Source organism: Calidris pugnax, unplaced genomic scaffold (genome assembly GCF_001431845.1).
Source record: "Calidris pugnax isolate Ruff unplaced genomic scaffold, ASM143184v1 scaffold54, whole genome shotgun sequence".
Lineage (NCBI taxonomy): Eukaryota > Metazoa > Chordata > Aves > Charadriiformes > Scolopacidae > Calidris > Calidris pugnax.
In genome coordinates this window covers 4443881-4468265 of record NW_015090864.1, presented here as the reverse complement: position 1 = coordinate 4468265, position 24385 = coordinate 4443881, and positions in this window count along the sequence as shown.

Below are 24385 nucleotides of genomic sequence, written 5' to 3'. Positions count from 1 at the left end.
GTCATAGTAGCATCCAGGGTGGTGAAAAATCGCCTGACAGCAATGGCCTTGTGGGAAAAGCAAGATTTTCCCCCCTCCTCCTCCTCTCAGATGTGCTTCTTATAATGTGGTGGAAATTAGAGCTTGGCGGGAAAAGGTTGCTGAGTCCCATTAAAACTTTCTGTGATTTTCAAAGGTTCCCCCTTCCTCAGAGAGACAAAGCCCAGAGTTTAATGAAGATTTTTCTGGTAAGATGGAAGTGATTACTTTGGCCAAGCCCCAGCATTGTGGTAGGGTGCTTTTGCCCTGCTCTGAGAAGCTGGGGCTCAAGTCCCCGCTGCCAGTTTGTCCAGAACAAATAAGGAACGGGGATTTTGTCTGTCCTGAAGTGATTCTGCCTCTTAAATTGTCTACCAGAGGTGCTGCATTTGGTATTCAAATGTCATTTTGAAACAGCGACTTGATCCTGGGATTTACACATCCCTTGGCACTGACCTTCTGGTAAATGATAACCTGGCCAGGGGTATGGGAATCTGAGGATACTCCTGTCTTTCCCTGAAATAATTTCCAAGACTGGGTCAATCCCATGAAAAGTGTTGGGTTTTTTGACACATCAGCATTTTCTGCTGAAAATACATTTGTCTTAAAAAATTCTTAACCGACTCTAGCAACAGAAATACTTGGTTTACTAGTGAAGAAGTCTCCCTCTCCTTGATCTTTTACCTGGTGTCATCACTTTCCCAAATCTTCCTCAAACTAAGTCAACAATCACTGTCAGGGCACACTCCACCACCCAAGACACCTTCAAGATCACCCAGCAAACTTTCTCACCATGTTCTACCCTAAGCCTCCATAGTGGTGCCAGGTGGCCTCAGATGGTCTCAGCTCTTTGCATCTGTGACCCCGTTGGGTCTTTGACTTTTGCTCCCTCCAGGGTAACTTGAGTTGGGAGTCCCTTCACTGAGGACTTTTTCATGAACTCATTGTACTCTGCCTCCTCACAGCTCTGCACTGCCAAGGAGAGTAGTTCAAAGGAAATGGAGAGGAGGAACATGGCTCTTTGTGCTTGCAGAAACTTCTGCTGTTTGTTGAGCCTGTGAAGCCCCTAAAGAAATTTCACTGGGATGGCTCAGATTTCCATTCATGTTCAGCCTGTCCTCACTGAACAGTGCTTACCACACAAGACCAACACCCGCTGCGCCTCCCAGTCTGCACAACACATCGCATTCATCCCCCACGTTCACCCGAAAAGGGATGAGCATCCTTGTCTGAAGCCTCCCGATGCAATCAGTTGGCTTAAAATCCTCATTTAACATTTCCCTTTAACCTCCCTGCTTGCAAGGGGAAGCCAGCCAGACCGACAGTGCTGGAGGGGGGAACTCTGTGTCTCACCAAAGGGCAGCAATGCGGCAAGGAAGCGACATGAAAGGCTTCCAACCCATGCATTCACCTCTCTCCTAGAAGAGTCATCTCCTCTGGCACGCTTAATCACCCTGCTCGATCAATCCCAATCTCATTCCCCACGAGGAGCTCTTATTAATACTGGCTGAATGGAGTGGGATGTTTGTGGTCTAGAAGATTTTCCCCATAGGAACAGGAGCTAGACCACCAACCCTTTCACACTGACCACCCAGATGGCAATAACCTTTGGCCAGTGTTGGCACAGGCTGGGCTTGACACCGGACGTAGCACTGCTGAATAGATGGGTTGAAGCCGTCTGGGGGTGAGGATGGGGGAGGATGCAAGGAGACTGCAGGGAATTGTTTAAGAGAGCTCTGAGAAATATTGGTCGAGTGCTTCCATTTAATTATTCACTCTGCTTAATTTGTTCTTGGACAAGATGAATCGTTCATTGACTGCGCAGTCTGGAAGCAAGTCCTTCCTGACCAAACAGACTCAGCATTAAATGGTAAAATAAATGGAGGCAGAGCAAAGAAAATTCCTCCTGTCAGATTGATCACATCAGGGCAGGATTCTTGTAGGGAAGCCAGAGCTGATAGAAATATAAACACAAATTCTATCACTTGCCAAAATAAGTTTCTACAGCTTTTCCCTTTATTTCAGCTATGATTTTTTCAGGAAATTTAGTGTTTGCAGAAAATACTGCACTGGCAATGTTGTCAGTGTCACTACACTTGGTATCAACCCCCTGCTTGCAAGGGGAAGCCAGCCAGACCGACAGTGCTGGAGGGGGGAACTCTGTGTCTCACCAAAGGGCAGCAATGCGGCAAGGAAGCGACATGAAAGGCTTCCAACCCATGCATTCACCTCTCTCCTAGAAGAGTCATCTCCTCTGGCACGCTTAATCACCCTGCTCGATCAATCCCAATCTCATTCCCCACGAGGAGCTCTTATTAATACTGGCTGAATGGAGTGGGATGTTTGTGGTCTAGAAGATTTTCCCCATAGGAACAGGAGCTAGACCACCAACCCTTTCACACTGACCACCCAGATGGCAATAACCTTTGGCCAGTGTTGGCACAGGCTGGGCTTGACACCGGACGTAGCACTGCTGAATAGATGGGTTGAAGCCGTCTGGGGGTGAGGATGGGGGAGGATGCAAGGAGACTGCAGGGAATTGTTTAAGAGAGCTCTGAGAAATATTGGTCGAGTGCTTCCATTTAATTATTCACTCTGCTTAATTTGTTCTTGGACAAGATGAATCGTTCATTGACTGCGCAGTCTGGAAGCAAGTCCTTCCTGACCAAACAGACTCAGCATTAAATGGTAAAATAAATGGAGGCAGAGCAAAGAAAATTCCTCCTGTCAGATTGATCACATCAGGGCAGGATTCTTGTAGGGAAGCCAGAGCTGATAGAAATATAAACACAAATTCTATCACTTGCCAGAATAAGTTTCTACAGTTTTTCCCTTTATTTCAGCTGTGATTTTTTTCAGGAAATTTAGTGTTTGCAGAAAATACTGCACTGGCAGTGTTGTCAGTGTCACTACAGTTGGTATCAACTGAGGGTCAGGGTGGATGAACATCACAGAAAGAGCTGTTCCAATGTTAGAGCCATTGCCCGAGGTGTCAGGAGACACGGTGAGATTCACCTCTACCCGCTTCAAACACACAGAAAGTAGTTTTCAGCCTTCAACCCCACCTGTCTTTATATAGTCTTTGTAATCTCTCTTCACAGAGAAGTAGACACCACTACAGGGCAACTTATCCATCTCAGGTGTCTGTCAGAAGACAGAAGAAATCACCTTCCCCAAGGAGCATGGCTCATCTCAGTGACCCCAGCTGCACCCACACAGCTGCAAATATCTGGTCCAGTCAGTCTCACTGGCAGGTAACGGGCAAGTTGATTCCACTTTTTGCTCCATCCTATGCAAGTATGAAATATTTCAGGGCATTTACTAAATACCTAAAGGTATTTATGGGCTATCCAGCCCAGCAGGATCCCCATCTGCATTTGTCTTCAAAGCAGTAATTATATAAATAACGGATGGGTGGATTTACAAAGGAATAAAGCAGCAACATCTTCAGCTCTTGATTTTTAACCACTAACTACCAACAAAGACTTTTAGGCAAACTAGAATTATTCATTTACTAACCTCAACCCTTGAACTGAATGACTGGCAACTGTAACTCCAGTCTGAAATCATTCAACCCTCATTTTCAGGTTTTTAAAATAAACAGGACCAAGCTTCACACAATAAAGATGTGAAAATTCTTCCAACACAAATGCCTGAGCCTAGCGCATGCTACATTAATTTTATTTTCCTTCTTTCATCCTGATTAAACTGTCCACTAGTAATTCTTTGCCTCTGGCCAAATGCAAACACAACTCTGTCACTAATAGGAATTGAGTACGTCTGCATAAAAATACAATTAAAGTAACAGTACACTTCACATTTCATGCCACTCAAATTCTCAAGTAGGTCTGTTATTACGGGATTTCTCATGCATTGTTAGAATATTTTTGCATTACTCTAAGCAACTGATTTTCTTCTCTGGTCAATCACCATTAAATGTAATGCCAGACATTATCTTGGCTTGAAATAACAATAATAATAATAAAAAAATCCTGTCCCAGATGCTTGAGATGTTTGTTCCTCTCCTGAGAAAGGTTTAGACATGTGAAGGATTTTCCCATCCAACATTACAAGGAACCCATGGGCTTTTAAAATTTGGGGCAAAACCCAGAAACACCCAGCTGGATACATGCGAAGGAAACTCTCCTGAGATGAGTGAGGGCTGACATTCACGACAATGCTCTGAGACAGAGAGGAGTCTTGACCCTGGCACCTATGGCTGGAGAGGAGACCGCTTTCAGCACTGACCCAGTTATTCCACCCCAAGAAGGGAAAAGGAGGAACCTTTGCCTCCAGCTGGGATTCCTACCCCCTCCTCCCAGAGTCAGTGGGACTTGGCAGCCGAAGTTTTGACACTGAAAATGGTCATTTCCTAATGAAAAAAAGTCACTTCAGAACACACACCCCCCAGCACTACTGGAGACAGCTGAATCAGGGCAGGCAACACCAGCTGACCGAACCCAGGGGTTGAGCTGCCCTTCAAAGAAAACTTCATCATCCAACAGGGAGAAGAGTTAGCCCTTCAGGGCTCTTCTTCCCAGGCCAGTCAGGATAATTCAGCAATCCCCAGTGCCTTTCCATCACGTAGTCATTTGCACCCTACTAAAGTGCTGCCGCTTGGATTGGGAACACCCATGCACTCGCTCCGCAGAGGGGACAAATCAATGTATTGTGGACAGTTTTTTCTCTTGTGTGCTTCAGCCCAAAAGAAGCTGCATATATTGATGTTTGGGAGGGTCTCTCTTCTAAGAGCCTTTCAGATGCGACACTGAATAGCTGTGAAGGACAGAGTCAGAGCTGGAATACCAAGAAACAGCTGGTTGAATAAGTAAAGTTGTATGAAATCCTTGGCTGACATGCATGAGGTTAAAGGCCAGAACTTCTGCTAAGTGTACCGTCAACCTGGTGTGGGAAACATTTAAACACTTGTGGAAAATGGCAGGTTTATCTGCATTGGCCACATTACAAAAAAAGGCCTAATAGCAACCCATCGCACAACTTGCTCTAAACAACCTCTGAACCTCGTTCTATAGCCAATTAATTCAATCGCTTCTTTTATATCTGTTGGAATCCAACTTAAGCAAAAACGCTCAGCAACCCTTTTTATCGCCTGCCAGTGCTCCAGCAGTCATCAGGGAAGGTTCCAATAGGTCATAATTTAGTCAATATTTTACTTTGCAAAACACATGAAAATCCTTTGACATCAAAAGCAGTAGATTTACAGATGCTGGGCATTTACAGATATCGTTGTTCTGCCAAAGTATGAACGTGCTCACGAGTTCAGATTAAACTTCTATTATTTCCTCAGAATGGAAGTTGGCCCTCGTCCATCAGCTCCCCAAATTCACTTCAGCAGGTCCTACAGATTGCAACCATCTTTTCCCTCTGGCTTGCCTGTACCTGGGCTGCAGTGTTCAGATGCGTGCTAGGTCTCAGCAACACCTGCAGCCATGTCCTGTGTGTAGCTGCTTCACAAATGCATTTGTCTGCAAGTTCATATGTCACAGGGTAACCTGGCAGGAGGTCTAGCTGTTTAACAGGGGGAAAAAAAAGAAAGCTTTTTTCACTTGGGAGTCTTTCAGTTCTTGGCAATAACCAAGACAGTGGCTTGGAAACCCTCAGGAAAACTCAAAGTCCTTGCAGGTACATGGCTGTGTTTGCAAAGCAGGAAGACCTTGCAGCACACAGATTTGTTGATGTGAGTGAGAAACCTTTGACACCAGTGCAGTGGGCAGCTTGAGCTGGGCAGGATGAATCCCACCCACTTGCAGGTCTGATGTACCCCACGAGCATCACAGAGCCCTTTAAGCTGCCCCTTCAAGGCTCATCATCACTGCAGTTGTAGCAAGGAGATACCTGCCTGGCTCAGCACTGCACCACGTGGATGTCCCCAGACTTGCTGTGCGTGGTGGGAGCAGCAGAGCCACATCATCTTTGGCATTGGTACCTCACGTGGCTTCACTATACCGGGACCCGGCACTGCTCCCAACAGATCTGGTGTGCCAAGGGACTGGTTGTGGAGGTCTACCCACACTGGCCACACGTGCCCAGTTCAGCATCGCTGGCAGGGCAGGAGTCTCACCCAAGGACCAGGATGATTCCTTGGGTGGCCAACCAGCCTTAGCTGGAGGCCAGTATGAGTGTATCTGTCTTCATGTCTCCAAGGACAGACCATGTATCTGGTGCTCACAGTGCTGATGCCATGTTGGGGAAGACTCAGGGGACGGGGATGATGGAGCTACATTTTTCACCACAGCAGGAGCTTTTGCTCAGTGCATTTTTCAGAATGACAGTAGCTAGGGTTGGGAGGGGTATGGATGGCCCATCTAGTGCACCTCTTTAGTTTCTGACGGTTTCCATTCAGTCAGGCAATCGAAGAGGTTTAATTTTATGGTGTCTGCACGGGGGACAGAAAAGCTTTCCATTTCCCCTTCTTCATTGATGTTTTTGTCCATGAACCAAGCAGTTTGATTAACAAGTAGGTTTTGCTGAAGATGCATCCATCAGTAAATTGCTCTGCCACAATGTGGGACTAGTGTGGATAGATTTGAATTTGCAGGACTCCTGGCTTCTGTTTCAAAATCTGCATTAACTCCTGAGTTGACCCTTGGCCATCACAAGCTAAAATCTTCTTATCTTACTGAAGTGAATCAGAAGAGAGTGCCAGTCTCATTAAACCCTTTTCAAAGTCATTTACTTTGGGTTCTGCCTGTAATATTTAGTCTTTATTTTTATTACATTTAATTTGTCTTAGGTGCCTTTTATTCCTCATTCAGCCCAGTGTCAATGGGCTTCCTCCCTGCAAGGAGGACAGGAGATATCTCCAGCCCCTGCCCTGCACTCTGTCAGTCTCACCTACCAGCTTTGTTTGGGAAATGATCTCAGCAGATGCAGCACAGACAGTGGCAAGCCATCACCAGTCCTTGCTCACCCAGGTGTTTAGTGATGATTCTTTGAGAAGAGACCCCACAAACCCAGCAGCAGCACCCCGAAGTGCCTTTTTGGGTCCCTGCTCCTGGCACTGAAGAAGAAAGGCAGAAGGTTTCTCCTCTAAGCACTGAAAAGGTACAGAAAGTCTTGCTCCACCAATTCCAGTGATGTTAAAACATCTCATTTCACCTGCAGGTGCTGTCCCCAACCAAATGCCCTCTGCTATCATACAGTGAGAGCAGGGAAGGCCAGGTTGGATGGGACTGTGAGCAACCTGGTCTAGTGGGAGGTGTCCCTGCCCATGGCGGGGGGGTGGAACAAGATGATCTTTAATGTCCCTTCCAGCTCTAACCATTCTATGATTCTGCAAGAAGAGGCTGCTTTCCAGAGACAGGCTGCACCGTGAGGTACAGCTCTGCCCTTGAAGAGACATTTCCCTTGGCTTTGCCTTGTGTTCAGTGGTTTGCAAGAGCGTGCGCGATGTCGCTGACATACGCTGCTGCAGAATTTATTCTGCTCCTAGCATGTTCTCAAAGTCCTTCAGCCTCGCCAAGCAGGATGCCTCCAACCCCTCCTAAACTCCACACGTCCACTTCCTACCCATCCTGACTACATCTGTAGCTGCCCAGCTCTCCCTCGACCCACCAGAATACCTCCCCTATATCCCTTGAAAACCTTTAACAAGCGGTTCAAAACACCGGGACTCTTTAAAATCCACAAAGCATGGGCACAGATGTGCCTGGGGGAGCAGGAGGGATGCAGCGGGGCAGGGGGGGCCCTGGCAGTGCCGCGGCACAGAGTGGGGTGGCAGCTGCAAGACAGACGGCCGCGCCGCAGCCCCGCGCCGCGGAGAAGGGGGAGACCCTTCCAGCTTGTCCCTGCTGCCGCCGCGCGCACACATCCTCATTAATAACAGCCAGCCGATGTGACGGATAGCACTCGGGGATAAATTACAGCCAACTGCCTGATGCTGCCCTGCAAAAGCCTTATTTAGCCAAAAGCCAGGCAGGTTTGGTTTGGTTTTTTTGTTTTTTCCCCATTCTGCCAGGTTTTGGAAATCCAAGGGATGTGTCTGATTTGCTCGCTAAGAAGAAGTTATTTGAATTGCCTGATGTTTTCCTGTGGGGTGAGGGTGTTCTGGGGGTAGCGAAGAGCGATGCAGCTGGTGCTTGGGGAGCGTTGTTTGTGCTGCAGAACAGGGAGCAGCTTCCCCCAAATGGATGTGTTGCTGTTACTCAGGTGTTTCCTCCTTCGGTATCCAATAGCATTGCTTAACTAGGAAAATAAAAAGATTCAAACCAAATCCAGATATTGAGGTTTAAGGACATTTGTACCTCTGATCGTTGAGCTTCAACTGGGTTGAGGGGAGACCAGGAAAAAAAAAAAGCAAACTAAACAATAAAAGACACACAGACACACACACTAACTGGAAGATTCGTTGAGCTTCAACTGGGTTGAGGGGAGACCAGGAAAAAAAAAAAGCAAACTAAACAATAAAAGACACACAGACACACACACTAACTGGCATGAAAAAGAAAATAAAAGCCATGTTGAAAGCCTCCATGGTCTCACGCAGGATTGCTATATCATGGTTGAGCAACAGCCTGAGACAGGTTTTCTAAACACGGTCTTTTTAAGCTCAAAGAGTTTCACACAGGAACTGGATGGGACGCCAACATCACGTCAAATTGAAAAGATTCATTGAAACAGCTTTAAAAGTTTATTTTGTTTCCCTGAAACAGCTCCGAGAATAGGCAGAGTTATTTCTGACATGAGATTATCCTGCATTCGAATAAATATGGCCATGCTATAATTAATTAAATAAATAAATATGGACAGTGCATCAAAGCTCCCCTAAAATAGAAAACTTTACAGGAAACGGGCCGGATGTTCCAGTGGTGTAAATGAGATTCTCCCATTGAAGCAAACCAGCCTATGCTGATTTACCTTAGCTGTGCACCTGGCTTTAATTTCAATATATTTTATATACCTGAGTGGCAAACACTCAAAATAGCTACCTCTCTTTAACAAGTGGTTGTCGTTGACCTGAGTGGATGAGAATGAGCTGACCGGTGCTACAGAGCTTGCTGGTACCATCTGATGGGACAGGTACAGTCAGACCGACCTCACAGTCGGACACAGCTCTCGGGATCAGAGGGGGTGCCCTGGCACACTGGGGCTTGAGTGGGAGCCCTGGAGGGTTTATAATAGCAAACAGACGTGAGTAGCATTCAAAATGACATGAGATAAATCACCTTCCCAGGAAAATTGATTTAATTGCTGCTGGCTCCCAGTGCTTTGTATTTCAACAGTCCCTTCTCAAAATATGATGACAACCTTAGCACCCGCAAAGACTGTGGAGTAAGAAAAGGTAGAGATCAGGAAATGAGGTCCAGAGCTGCAAACTCTTCCCTTGTGTCAAGACATTCACAGCCCTTCTGAAGTCTCAGTGCAACCCTTTGGGGAAGGAAGCAGTCCGTCCACTCTGCAGGTGGGGAAACTGAGGCAGGGATGTGTTATGCCTTGCAGGTTCACCCACCAGCAACCATTTCTTCTGGGTCCCAGCAGCTCTCTGCCACTGCGGGGTGAAGTTATTTCTTAGGATGCCATCCCTGCTGTGAGCCGGACCTTGAGGGAGAGGCCAGGGGTCGCGATCGCATGGGGTTTGATTTCATGGGAACGCTGGCTAAAACATACCGAGATTTGTATTTGATTCCTTCTTTTGCATCTGATTTCTAAACCTTCAGAGTCATATTTCCAAGCTTTTCCCACAGACAGCAAGGCTGTGAATTTTCTTAAAATATACATTACACAAAACAAGCAAGCTGATAGTCCTCCAAAATCTCAAGACTCCAGGAGCTGGGGATTAAAAAAAGAGAGGAACACTCCCTTCCCACAGCTCTCTGAAAGCTCAGCCTATAACCACCCCATCTGACAAAACAAGGACCCCTGTATCCCACAACACACACTCCCCACCACCCCATCGAGGAGATGGGGACGATGCTGGGCTTTGAATGCCATTTCTAAAGGCAAAGGGCAGCTTTGGGACACTCGCTTTGTCCAGGCAGACACTGCCGAAGGCGACAGCTTTAGTAAGAGCATGAACTGAAAACAGCCTCTTCTTCCTCCAAAGAGACCTTCCTCCTTTGTGTACCCGCACGTTTCTATCTACCTCTTGGCTGGCAGCGTTGTGCAGAGAGGGATCTAAAATTAGCCAGGTGGATTTAACGTCACACAGCTTCCCTCTGCTTTCGAGCACTCAGCCTCCTGCTATATTTAAACCAAAGGCAACTGATAAACAAAGGTTTGGTGCGCTCTACTCTGACAGAAATAGGCACTGCAGCTATTTTTGTCCTGCAGACTACACAATGCGTGCCCAAGTTACAACCGGCAGCAATAAATATATCCCAAAGAGGGTCAGGAAGCCACTGTAAGCAGGGAGCAGTAATGAAACGGCTCTGCTCTCCGAATGCCAGCGAGGCAGCCTTATCTACTCCCTAATTCCTCCCTTTGAGGCTCATCACACAAAAGCCTTATAGAAAGCAGATGAGGTTGTATGTCACGCTTTGAAAGCATTTTTTTTTTTTACCTCCAGGTTTTGTATTTTAGCTTAAGCTAAGTGGTGCATTGGAAATATCAAGGCATGTTGACCATAGCCCGGATGCACGAGGGTTAATTCAGCTCAGTGCTGGCACTGGCAGATGAGGTGCCAGATATGAAGAAAGAGGTTTTAACTTTCAGGTGACTTTCAGGAGAGGCTCAGAGGCTGTGGCAGGGAGTGGTGTTTGTAGCACATGTTTAAGGTCGATGCTGTTTCTTCTGCTAACCCTGGTGTGGTTGCCCTCCTGGGAGAACATCAAAGAGGCTGCCCAACAGGAGAGTGTGCAAGGTGTGTGCTTGCCTGGTGAGTCACACGTGGTCACCTGGGCCCCTGTGGCAGGGATGGACGCTGATTCAGAGCCTCTGGGAGAGGGTGCAGAGCACTGGTTACCTGGCCAAGACTTCACACCCTCAAAGCCTGCCCTCCTTTCTCAATCTCTGCAAGGTACTAGCGCCATGCCTGGCCCTCACCAGGGCTTTGTGGATCATTGCAAAGTGATCAGGCCAAACAATGCCACAAACAGAGGGTCTCAACCAGCCTTAGTGCCTAACCCTTCTCCATCTCACAGGAGATTTGGTGTGAGAGGCCAAGTAGCAAAGAATTCTTCTCCAGACTGTGGTAGCCTCCACCACCTGCTGCAGGCAGGTTGGAGTCTCCTTGTAGACAGTGAGGTCTCTCTGGGACATCTCAAATGCTTTGTGGGTCTGCATGGGTGAATTGTTCATGAGGGGTGGGCTCACCACCCTAAGTGAGCTTTGGAAAATACTGATTCTTTGAAGCAAAATCATCATGCTGTTTTCATCAGAAACTGGACGGGGCTGCTCGTGTTCCTGCTTGGTCCTGCAGGTTATGTTACACCCAAGACCTGGCACAACTGCTAACATTTCGATTCCAAAGGCCTTGGACTCCCTCTTTCCACCCCCGAGAGACATTTGCACTTCTACTTTGGCTGAAATGAAGGATCTTCAGAGCTAAGGTACTGAAACCTTACTAAACATGCAATGCAGATAGCAGGAGGCAGCAACAGATACATAGAATCACAGAATTACGTGGGGTTGGAAGGTACCTCTGGAGATCATCTAGTCCAACACCCTGCCAAAACAGGTCTGGTACATGACCAGAGTCCAGAGGTGTACCTTCTAGTGACAAGCAGTGACAGTCAGACATGGTGGAGAAGATATTTCAGAGGGATATTGAGATTTATCCTATAAACATAAGTTAAAGGGATGTTTCTGAGTCCTAAAAGCTCTCCGCAGCTTAGCAGGCACATCTTGCAACACCTGGGGTAGCTCTACACCTAACACCATGATGCCATACCACTGGGGGCACAGCTGGGGATGCCCACCTTGGCTTGGACCTGCCTCTGGGGCCTATCTGCATGTCTGCTGCCCCCAGCCAGCAAGCCCACAAAAGAGCAGAGATGGCTTCTCCCTTTCCCAGCCCTTCCTTCCCAGTCTGGGGACCAGTTCTGTGCCTGCCACAGCTGAGCAGGCAGCGATGAAGGGGTTGTCACATCTGGCAGCAGCTGAGAGAGCGGTGCCCCACAGCTGGCACACCGAGCACAGCTCCGAGCTTGGGAAAGGAGAGACCTGGGTTCACAGACCAGCCCTGCTTCTCCCTTGGCTCTCATTTATTACTCATACGGGCACAGCGGGGCCCTGTTTTTATGCAGCAAATCATTAAAAAGAAAGGAAGGGGGAAAATAAAACTTTAGTAACAATTGTGAAAAAAAGGAGCAGAGGAAGAGAAGCATGCAGCCAACAGAAAGACAAATGGAGTCCAGTATACAAAATATTTCAGCTGGGAAAGGGGACTTTACAGAGGGTAAGGCTTTATAAAAATGTCCTGGTGTAGGGCTGGTCTGAAGCCAGTTGCCTGAGCAAAGAGGATCTTCTTGTGGGGCCCAGCATCAGTGACCACAGACACAGAGGAACATTTCAACTAAGCTTGCCCGGCCATTCAAAGGAGACCTGAGCTCACCAAGCTGTGCTAAAGGTGCGTAGGGTGGCACAAGGTACCAAGGGTGGCTGGGTTAGCATCGCTCCATGGTGTTTGGGGTGGCCTGGTTTGAGAACAGGCTCAAAGTATGGGTGCAAGAGCCTGTGTGTGCCCATGAGATACCAAACAAAGGTATCCAGGGCAATCTGCAAAAGAAGATGTTCGCCCACCTGCACCAGGGTCCTAGCTCATGGCCACAAGGTCCTGTTCCCAGAGATTTAGCAAAGTCAATGCCCCAAAAAGAGCCTGTTGGTTTGGCTTTTACAACATCCACCTCCTTGGGACTGAGGGTCTTGGTCCACAACTGCCAGCAACAGTCATTACCCTCTTTCTTGCTCCTTGCTAGATTTATTTTATATTTTTTTATTCCTTAGTGTAAAAGCTTCCCTAAGTAGTCATTAACCTCAGCCACAGGACACAACCACTAAACATTATTGTGGCTGTAACATGGTACATTGCTTACCTCGCAGTCAAAAGGGTTTCCTCCAGCAAGAGAGGAAAAAAAGAGACCTGCGTTAAGGCCAGGATTCTCCTGCACATATATCTAAATCAGCATCTGGCACCGCAGGCCTGTTGCAAGGAGTGTGTGTGGATGGAGGCAGCACATTACATGGAGAGTGCATCTTTCTTGATTAAACATACAAGCAGGAAAAACCCCATCCTGGGATCCATCTCTGAGTAGGACAATCCAGACACTCAGATCCCACACCCACCTGTCCCCCCGTCAGCACAGCCTGCTGCCAAGCAGGTGATATGTCCCTGTGTAGGGACTGTCCTTAAACTGCTCAAGATTTTATCCATGCTCAGAACCAACTCTGACCACCCCTGCCACAGTCCTGGAAATGGCAGCTTCTACAGGAGTCAACCTGGAGAGGTCCACCATGCCACACACTGTTTGTAGACACCAGCTGAAAGAGGGAATACTGCTGTGGAGTTTTCAGTAGACGTGGCTTTTGCTGCCCATCAGTGCTGCAAACCCTCTAGGCTGGATCTTCACAGTGCCTCCAGGCACTCCGGAAGCTCCAGGAGAGGTTTTCAGCCCTTGTCCACTTTTCTTCCTGCATACAAACGTGCAGAGAGAGAAGCTCCATGATAGCACCTATAATGGTGTTTGTAGCACGGTCACTGTAACGTTGGTCCTGGAACACCAGCAAAGAGAGGGAGGGATGGTGCTGCCATTGTTCCTTCACCCAGTGCTGAGGCAACCAGCTGCCTGGGTGGGAAATATCCTACATTATCCAGAGAGCCTTCCTGAGAGGAAGACAAACCTCCTGCATCTCAGTGCAGGAGAGAGCTCAGCACGTGACCTCCTGAAACAAAACCTCTGCAGATGCACCCCCAGGCTGATGGGGAGCTGTTGCGATGGGTCATGCCTGTTTCCATCCGTCAGAGGACCCAATGAGACATGACTGATCTAAGCAGAGCTGACAAAGGCTGGAGACCACTTCCCCATCTGGGGACATGCCACCAGGCTAGGGGGGAAAGGCTGCCTTTTCACACTTGGGGGCTGTTTCATCCAGCATCTCCCTTTCTGCCCAGTACAGGGGTCCTGCAGCTGCAGCACCCGCCTCCCAGGCTTGGTACGAGCTCCCCTTCCACCCCGCTGACTCCAAGAGCACATCCTAAATTGAAAGAGGCATGACATGAATAGTTCCCCCCACACACAACCCCCCCAAACCAGGCTGATCTCCCACTGCAAGCTGGGGATCCCCCGGTGTTCCTCGTTATACATCGACGCCTGACGGGGAAGCGCAGCCCTGGGGTTGACAGGTTTTAATGAAGACCTTTGATGTTCAAAGGAAGCGATGGCTGTTTGGTAAGGTCGGTTGAGTCAGAAGAAAGGGGCACGGCTGAAGCTGGCCGAGCCAAGCCCGTTACGCTAGCTGGGCCCCATCTGGAGCACTTAACTGTTGTCTGGTTTGAGCCAGGCAGGTTGGAGGTAGGCAGATATGGGGAGGGGGGGGGCTGGTTTCATGCCGAATGCCGTCTGCCTCTCCCAGTTACCCTCCTCATCATCACTCACCCGGTGCCGACATCACCTGCAGGTCAAAGCCTAAAGTCCACTCTCATTCCTTGGACCCCGGGGCTGATCTCCCACTTTTTTTACAACAGAAATGGAAATGTCGGTATGTAATTGGGAAGGCTCTTAACAAATAAGAAATCCCTTTAAGACATACCTGGGAACTGCTGTTAGTCACCCTAAAGCTTCTACCTCTCAGCTGGGCTCATTGCCACAGTGAGGGAGGCACTTGCCCTTCTGTAGCCCCAAAATGTGCCTCTGGCCAGTGAAATGGAGCCCTGCAGTTGAGCACCTTTCATATGGATATCCAGGACAGTGTCCGTGTTCCCAATCTCTTATGCAAACTGGAGGATCTTCAGTGGGAACGAGGAGAAACAACCCTGCTTTGCCCAGCTGCCCGGGAGTTGAGAGAGAAGAGGACAAATTCCCTTAAAGGACAGGGAATTTTGCCCTTGCTTTCTTTGAGCATGAAGAGCAAGTCCATTCAGAGGTTCGATTTAGAAGATGTAGAAACAGCCAGTGGGATATTTCAGAAATTTGTCATTTTGTCTGCCACAGATATTTTTTCAACAACAACAAAGGAGATGCATCAAAATACACAACAGCATCTTTTGCCCAGCTCTAGTGGTGAGATATTTCAAATTTCTCCCCTAACAGACTGCGTCTTTGATATCAATCTCATCACCTGTGTCCTTCCTCAGTGGTTTTGCTTTATTTCCTGTGATATAAAGGCAGCTCGTCAAGGCTGTGAGGAGAGTCTTGGTAAAAGACCAGCTTGGTTTTAACATGATGGCCCAAGCTTCAGGCCCTGCACACCAGCAGAACAGGTTCTTCTCAGAAACAGCAACATTTTCAAACAGAGAAATTTTTTTCAGCAAAAAGAGAGGAGCTGAGACAAGTTTGAGCAGGACTCCAAGCATGACCTGGTCAAGCCAATGATTGCAGGTTTGCACTTCCACACCGGGAAGGAGAGAGGGCAGATGAAGATTTCTAAGGCACTGACCTTTGTTGCTTCCTAAAAAGTGATGCTAAGATTTTCTGCCCAAGTCTATCAGATGAGCAGAATCTCTCCCCACCCCCCCATCCTTACCAGATCCCTGATTTGAAACAGTACAAGTGAGACTCAGCCCCAGCAGACAGCAAAGGACCTTGACTTTCCCTTTTAAACTGTACCCTCCTCCAGTGAGCAATTAATTTTCTCACTCAGAAAGAGATTAAAATATCCCCATTACACCTGGTGTGATTCATGCAGAGTTAGAGCACCCATTTCCATGCAGATGTGTTTTGCCTGTTGCAGGATATGGAGGGTGGTGGTTGCTGCTCACCCCAGCCTTGGCAAGGAAGCAGGTTTGGTTTTTCTTTCTGAGTTAAAACCTGTGGTCCAGAGACTGTCTGCAGTTGGAGAAATGACCTGGATATTTCAACCACCTCTCCTGCCTGGTGACACCCCCACAGCTCCAGGGAAAGGGCTAAATGCTGCAAAGAACCCAGGGCACCCCTCTGCTCCTACCTCCAGCCTTACTCAGTGGAGGCACTGATGACTATTTGGCTCCTAATATCTAGCTTGACAAGTCATGTCAGGGTGACACTGCATTAAAGCTATCTCCAGGACCTTTGTGGAGGTTTCATTGCAACATTAGGAATTGTTTTATCCTGGCTCTCTGGGGGAATGAAGGTTTTGTTACTGTAGTGTCTATCTGTGTGTGTCTTAGTCCTGACTTTTCCAAGACCCATAGGGAAATTTTGGCCATCCGACTATGAGTCCTCAAAGATATTTCATTGCTAGCAGCTTTGTGAGCGTGGGTGGGCAGGGAGAGGAGTTAGGCTCCATCTCTGCACCTGCAACACAAGCCCAGCTGTACCAGCAACCAGCAGAGAAGCCTCCTGGGTGAGAGACGCAAAATGCTCTGGAGATGTTTCAATCAGAGCTGGAACCTCACAAGATGCATGATACTCCCTCCAGAAGAGCAAAATCCATGGGAAGCCTCTACGAGACCTGCAGCTCATATGAACATTTTGCTTGCTAAAGGAGAGTGAACCTGGCTGGTTGCTCGTGGTTCTTTGGGTCAGAGTCCTGCAAACAGGTCCTGTGGGCTGGTGGAAGAGCTCTGCCCTCCTCCCTGCACATGCTGGTGGCCAAATGATTCATGTCATGAGAGGGGAAATGCAAAAGCAAAGCGTAAATGAATCACCCTCCGCCGCAGGTCATTTAATTCATTCTCCCTTCAGGAGGCAAGAGTTTTTGCACAGTCTAATTAGACAGTTCATCCTAATGGCAGCTAGATGATTCCCCACCGCCACCTCCTCCCCCTTTTCTTTACATCTTTCTGCAAAATAGCAGAAAACCTGATGGATACTTAAAAAAAAAAAAAAAAAAAAAAAAAAAAAGAACGAGTGCTACCCTGGAACAAGTGGAACAAGCCCCATGTACCATATGGCTGAGGCAGGACAGTTGCAAAATCCTGCGACGCACTCGCTACATGCGTTATCTGCACCGTAGTGTGCTCTCTCTGCTCGCTGCCTCCTCTGCCCTAGTTCCCAGACTTCGGGATATAATTATAGAATAACAGCAACCGAAGCTGGTTCAAAAAAGATGGTCTTTTTCCATGGAAAAAAAAATATGAACAAAATAAAAAAAAAAAAAAAAGCATTTTTCTTGGCAATGTGTTAATTTTTTCTCTTTTTTTTTTTTTTGTGAGAAAATTAGAACAGAAAATGTTCCATCCTCCTCCCCCTCCTGCCCACCTGTTTTTGGAAGAGAGCAGGGAGGAAAGAGAAGGGAAAAACCCTATGTTTTTCAGCTTGTTGTTTTCAAAAGTACTCAAAGATTTCTATCAAAGCTGACATTTTCTAAGGAAATTCTCATTTTACCTGTAAAGCCCCTTCGAGTTCAAGAAGGTGCAACTGCTTGTCAGAACAAAAAGAAGAAGAATTTAAAAAAGCGTCTTTATTAACTTTCCTCCCCAAAGCTACTGCAAAGTAGCAATGAAAACACAGACACTTCTGGGTGAGGAGCCTGGGATCCTTTGGATAAAGATCATGCAGCCTGGGAGGTGAAGAGAATTTTTCCTGTGGATAAGATCTGCTCAGACATTAGCATCCTGGTGAGGCTTGTGTTGGGGCTGGCTGGGCTTAGTCATTATGGTTTCAACCACAAGAACTGTGCAGGATAAAGCACATGGAGATTTTGGGCAGGGTCCCCTTGGCCTTTTGCACCTCAGTCTCAGAGGCTGTAGAGCCAGCAGAGTCCATCCAGAAGAACACATGGACTGCAGAGGCTGCAGGACCTCTCTGCTGCTGAAAGACACCAGCAACACCAAGGTGAGGAGCCGGTGGGAGGAAGACAGGTATGGCCCCACAGGTATGAAAAAACACCTCCATTTTGCTGAATAAATGGTGTCTGTGTAGCACTGGATGATGCACACAAGGTTTTGACACCCCTTCAGTGAGGCTTCAGTGTTGCAAAGGAGATCAGTCACCTCAGTCTCAGGTCCAAGGAAAGCTGTAGGCTGTCGTGCATGACTCGGTCTCTGAGGTCTTCACCATTCCCTTTCCAGCCGAAAACCAAAGCCTCTTGCTGGCATTATCTCTCATGTAGATCTCAGCACACCCCTGGGCTACATTTGCATTTCCACCAAAGTGACCAGTTTATTGCGTGTGGAGATGAAGAATAGGAAGAACTGGAGGCCAAATCTTTCATGTATGAGCCATGCCCTTGTGTAAGGATGCATAAGGATGCCGACTTTTCCCAAACTTTCAGCTGGGAAACGGCAGAGTGTCCATCCCTAAACCCACCACCAGCAAACCCCCATTACCACCATCCAGGCGTGGGCTGTGAGGATGAGAGCCTTGCAGTGAAAACAAGGCTTCTTGCCAATGTTTCACCCAGCAGCTCCCACACTTGGAACCGCAATCTCTCTCGCAGTGCCCTCATCTATCTACCTCGAGTCCTGCCCTGCCGGTGATGGATTATTTTCATTAACATTTCCCTGCTGTGGCTACCACTGCTGCTGCTGTGCCAGTGCCGCAGCAGGAGCGCTCGCACAGGGGTAGATGACAAGTGATGAAATGTTGGTGGTCAGGCCACAGAAAAGCGCATTTGGGGCTGCCCATCTCTGGACTAACGTCAGCCTGTCTGCAGAGGAATCTCAGATGGAAGAGGGAGATGACTGCTGATGGCTCTCCCCTGCTTCCCTCCTTTCCTGGTTGACCTGATGCCCCTTCTTCGCCATGGGGATGTGTTCGCAAATCCTCCGTGCAAGATTAACATCCTGCTGTCTGCACACGCCTTGCATTTCGAACTCCATTCTGCCCTACACAGACAGGAGTGCGCTGCTGTCTGTGGGTCACTTGGAGGGATCATCATTCTCCGAGGCACGGAGCATTTTGCAGCATTTGCATGGGCTTATTCTCATATGTTTTGCATCACCAATTCATCCCAGTTCAAATTATCCGCTTAAAAAATGCAGTAAGTCAAAACACTGTATCAAAATATACTTCTTTTATCTTTTTTTTTTTCTCAGGGGACTGCCAAGGAAAGCCTATCTTCAGGAAAAGTTTTTGGCTGAAGCACTTGGAAGTCAGAACAACCTTATGAAACAGGCCCAGAGAATGTGGTTAGGTGTTTAGGAAATAAGGCAGAGCCTGTGAGGCCACAAAAGCCCCCTGAGCCACACCAATACATCAGAGGATGCATAAAGGAAATGCAGCAGCAAAAATCCAGCCTGTTTTACAACACCTTCTAAATTGCTTTGCACTCGTGTCTGACATTTCACACCTGAGCTTCAGCCCTCCAGTAAAACGGGAGGGAAAAGCCTTTCAGTGAGATTAGGGCTCCTAAACAGCTGATTATCTCCAGCAGGTATCAAAGGGCTTTCCTGAGATGGGGAGCTGGCACCGGGCCCAGAAGGATGACACACTGCTGTGCTTTGATCAAGATCTCCACAAAAGCCCAGCCTCCAGGGAGACAGGGTCCCAAAAGAGCCATCTCTTTACCTCAGGGCATCTGGCAGGTGACACCTCCCGTGTCCCCAATACTGCTGTGCCCATGCCACTTGCTCCCAAACCCTGAGTTCCAGCAATCCCAACACAAAGCCAGGAATCCTGGAGCTTGAAGCAAACCCATCTGGGAAGAGGCAAAGTCTGTCTGAAGGAATGGGTCAGAGCTGGACACTACATGAGCTGTGCTGATGGCAGGAGCCATCCAGTAAATACCCCCTGCTGATGGCTCTGGTCTTGCAGCTTCCCGACAGACCCCAAAACTTAAAAGGCTGAAGCTCTTCCCTGGGAAACTTTGGGTCCGGTTTTGTTTGTGAAACTGCAAAAAAGTGGCATCGGTTCATGTGAACACACGGACTTTTTCCATTTCTCTGCTACATCAGTGCCTTGGCAGCACAGCAAAGAGCCCCCGAATCCCCCTGGAAAAGCGCAAGGGGAGAGAGGAGAGAAAAGGATGGCTGTAGGGCAGGAGGGCCTGCTATTCTTCTGTGATCCAGAAAATCTCTTATTCCTTCTGACCTTGTTAGGAGGCTGGAGGCGGCTGTTTAGCCAGAGCTGTCAGGCAGTGGTGCTGGCAGGAGATGGATGAGCCGTGGTGCAGCTCTGTGGAAGGCGACACGGAGACAGGCTGTTTAAGGCACAGCCACAGTGGGAAAAGGCAGCAGGAGAAGGCTGAGGCAGGACCGAAATGCCAGTGAGCACCAGGCTGTGGGGAAGGGGACTGTCTGGCATAGCTGTACACAGGAGAGACACGCAAAGGTTCCTCAAATGGCCATCAAGACAGCGAGGCTCTGGCTGAGAGAGAAGGGTTGTGAGGGTCACAGGACCTGCCCTTGATGCTTTAGGAGGACTCTGTCTTCTGCAAGGCGTTGATAGGTCCTTGGTTGCAGCCCCCAGTCATTTGTTTGGGCTGTCTGAAGAGAAGCCAGATGTCTCCTCCAGCATCTCCCAGCACCACCCCACACACTGCCTACTGCCAGACCTTTATCCCAAACACCAGCATAAACATGCTTCATTCTCACAAGACAAGGATATTAAAGGTTTCGCTTTAATTTTTACTGTGTAGCTCTAATTGTGAATTTGCTTTGATATTCCCTGCCCTCATAATGCCAAGGATGTGTTTTCCCTCTGCCCTGTCACAGAGAATGGATTTGGGTACAATCCTGCAACGTGTTCTGATGCAGAGCACAGATCTGGAGACCGTGTGTGATCTGTGATCACTCTCAAGGCGTGTGATCCTGCTCTCAGCTCTGCAGTGATGGTGCTGTCACACTCCTGGTCTTTGCAGGACATCTGCAGCCCAATGTATGCCCTGATGGAAGCCCAAAAGAGTTAGCGTTCAGGGACAGTGCTGCTGTGCTACACTACATTAATCATCACTGAAGTGCCTGGCCTGGTTTGTGTGGCTGGTTTTTAAACAAAAGCATGGCTTTGTTTATATCAGATGTTCACAATTTGGGTACAAGCTGAACGATGCTGTGCTGTATCAGTGTCCCTGATCTGCTCTGGACAGAAGACTTAACTCCAGCATGGGCACTTCCTAGGGGGAAGAGGCAGTGCTAACAGAAGTATACTTTGATAAATAAGGAAAAAAAAATTAATCTCTTCTCCATTCAGGGCACGCATGACCCCTTCCCACCTCCAGGACCTCTTGCTGGAGAGACAACCCTCAGCCCACGTCTGCAGCAGCCTGCTTGTCCTGCTTTGATTCACGTGCAGGCACATCGGCAGATCAGACACTGCAGCTGAGAAGTAAGATAAATCTCTGTCTAAAGCCTGCCCTGGGATTTGGGAGAGGTCTCCAGTCATTCAGCCCCTCAGGTCCTGGTCTGTAACATAGAGTCTTGGCGTGCCATTCCCTCTCTCCCTGGAGAGCTGTGAGATGCTCAGGCAGCAACACCACGGGCACCACTCGGGCACCCTGAGCAGTTTGGCATAAAGAGAGAGCACGTGTCCAAGACCCTGGTCCTGCAACGGACTTGTAGGGTAAAATTCAGCCCCAAAAATCTTCTGAGGGGAACCAGTCTTGGCTTGAGATCATTTGATCCCCATAGCAGGGTTTGTTCCCATTTTCTCTCTCGCTAACCCAAAGGCAGGGCTCCTGCCAGATGTCCCTGTAGCTGGGGAGCTATATTTCTAAGAGGTTGGGTTATGTGACTCTCTTGGTTTTACACTCAGGAGGGGAATGGGTAGGATTTTGCTGAACAAGGAGGCTGAACAAGGTCTGTACTGGTAAAAAGCAAGAGGGCAAGTTGTGTGGCCAGATGGCATGACACAGGCCTATAAACCAAACTCTCTTCTCCTCCCCTCCAAACCCCAAACAGGGTGGCCTCAGCCCTGCTGACAGCTGGGACTGGTCCCTGCCCCATGCCACCTCGTGAAGAGTCCCCAGGCACTATCTGAGAGAGGACGAAGCCGTGCCAAGGAGCGTGGTGACATTTTAACAGTATAGACCATTGTGAATGGGTACAGGCCTGGTGCCTGGGTTAGAACATTGCCTTAGAGATTTTGGGCTCCCCGTTGGCGCCTCTCCTCTCACGACATAGAGCTCTTCAAGTGGGCATACCCGAGCCAGAACCAAGCTTTGGAGTCCCACCTGAGGCTCAGGACTTTGAGGGTCTGCATGCATTCCCCATGTCACGGGGCAGCAGGATGTAAACCTTTTATCCTGACGTGGGAAGGGATGGTGTATCCCCACCAGCTGCGTGTCCCGCTCCCAGCAGGCGTCTCCTACCATGCCAAGCCTATGGTAGTAGGGGCTGCCACATGCACTGAGGAGCTGAACCAAGGCTGGCAATGGCTTCCATAAACCACTCAGCAGCTTCCCTGCCTCCTGGCTCAGGGTACAGAGCCCTGCGAGGCAGCTCTGGGTCTCTGCTGCTTTATATACCATGTCTGCTCTCCTTTCTGCTGGAGACGGGTTCCTTTTCCCTACTCAGGATATCTAGAACAGGGTTATCCAGGACACCCCAGACGCATAGTCCATGTACAAATCCCCTGAATGAGTGCAAACTTATCCCAAAACACACCTCGTCTCTCAGGGTCACTGCACGCACACTTTGCCATTGATCTTCACTTATTCAGCGACCGCTATCTGCAGGTGAACCCTGGGTGGACGTGGCCAGGAAAATCTGGATGGAGGGAAATCCAAGCAGAGACAGACCTCTCTAGGAGCGCTTTGCAAGCCATTTACAAAGCTCAGAGGGGCACACACTGCCGCATAGCAAAGAACCAGGGACCTTGATGTCTCTCTTCGATCAGACGCAGACAGTAGCCTGTCTGGTTACAGAGAGCACTTTCTTTGATTAAAAGCTAATAAATATTCATCCCTCTCCTCCCCTGCCGTCCCTCCCAAATCCCCAGAGACAAAACTTAGACAAGCAAAACTGGTTCATTTGTGATGTATTCCAGCGCGTTACTCCAAAACACTTGGAAACATTCCAGGTAGCAATGTGTGGCAGCGAGGGCTATGGATCATCAAGAAAAGAGCCAATACTTGGCATTCACTTAAAAACAAGACTTATGTCATAAAGGATGTGCTCATTATTAATGGTGGATGTTGGGAAGTAAAGTATAAAGTGTACACAGATTCTTATCCCTAGCTAATTCTTCAATAAATTGGCAGCGATACATCACTGCCTGCAGAGCAGGAGACAGAGAGAAATTAGATGTTAAGGGCAGCTTAGTTTCCTAGGAATGCAGATGTACCATCAGTTGGTGAAAACTACAGTGAGGAACAAGGGAAGAAGATTTATCAGTGGTGACGGTTGTCTCCTTTTAAGGCAAGGAAAACTAAACTCTCGTGAGGAAAGAACAGGTTGAAATAGATGGAGAGATCACAGCCAGAGTAAGGGCAGGGACAGCTGAACTGAGCCCAGTGAAAGATGGACTACAAAACCAAGCCACTGTCACCCAAGAGAAGATCAGAGGAGCCAAGCACCTATTCAGCAGAGAATGTTGCTGGAGAAAACCAGTCCGGGTGTTTGGGAGTTTGGAGAAATGTGGAATAGATGGAATAATTTGCTGTCTCAACACAGATTTAAAACACAGCCCAGCAGGGAAACTCCTTCTGAGGACACTAGACTGTAGATGGTGAAGAGCCTCCCATCTTTGGATGGAAGTCTATCCCAAAACTATCCCTGCAGGTGCTGTAACCCTGTGTTTTCCCAGCTCTTGGTGTACCATCTGAGTACAAAGCAATTATTTCTTGGGAAGGACTGTCTTTGGCCTGTATTGGCAGGGTATTCAAGGAGGATCTCACAATCCCAACAGTTATAGTAATAATAATAGTAACAAATAGTAAAATAGTAAAACTGATATAATAATTTATAATAATTATTATCATCTATTATTAATACTGGAGCCATATCCAAGCACATGCCTCCTCCTGCATCCTGGGAACATGGTGCTGGGTCTCCTCTCTGGGTGAGCAGTAGCATGTTCTCCACGTGCTTCTGTGACCCACCAGCCCCACTGCCCTGCACAGCAGCAAGCTTGCTGCACCACCACCAGCAGGATCCACAGTCCTCAGCAACCCAGGGACAAAATCTCCATCCCATGATCTCCACGCTGTTTAAGTACAAAGGAGCCTGTGTCTGTTGCCCGGCCCCATAGAAACCAAGCATTTGTATCTTTCCTTGGATACTAAGGCTGACAGCAGAAGTGGGCAGAAGATGAAGCATTGCAATTTTTCAGCTTTTCTAACGGCATCCTCCAGCTTTGCAGGGGCTGTTGGGCAAACAAGAAGCAAGCAGCTTAATGGCTGTATTTCAGCTGGCATGAGGGCTGCGAAGCCCCTGTCGCAGGCCAGTTTCTCTGCT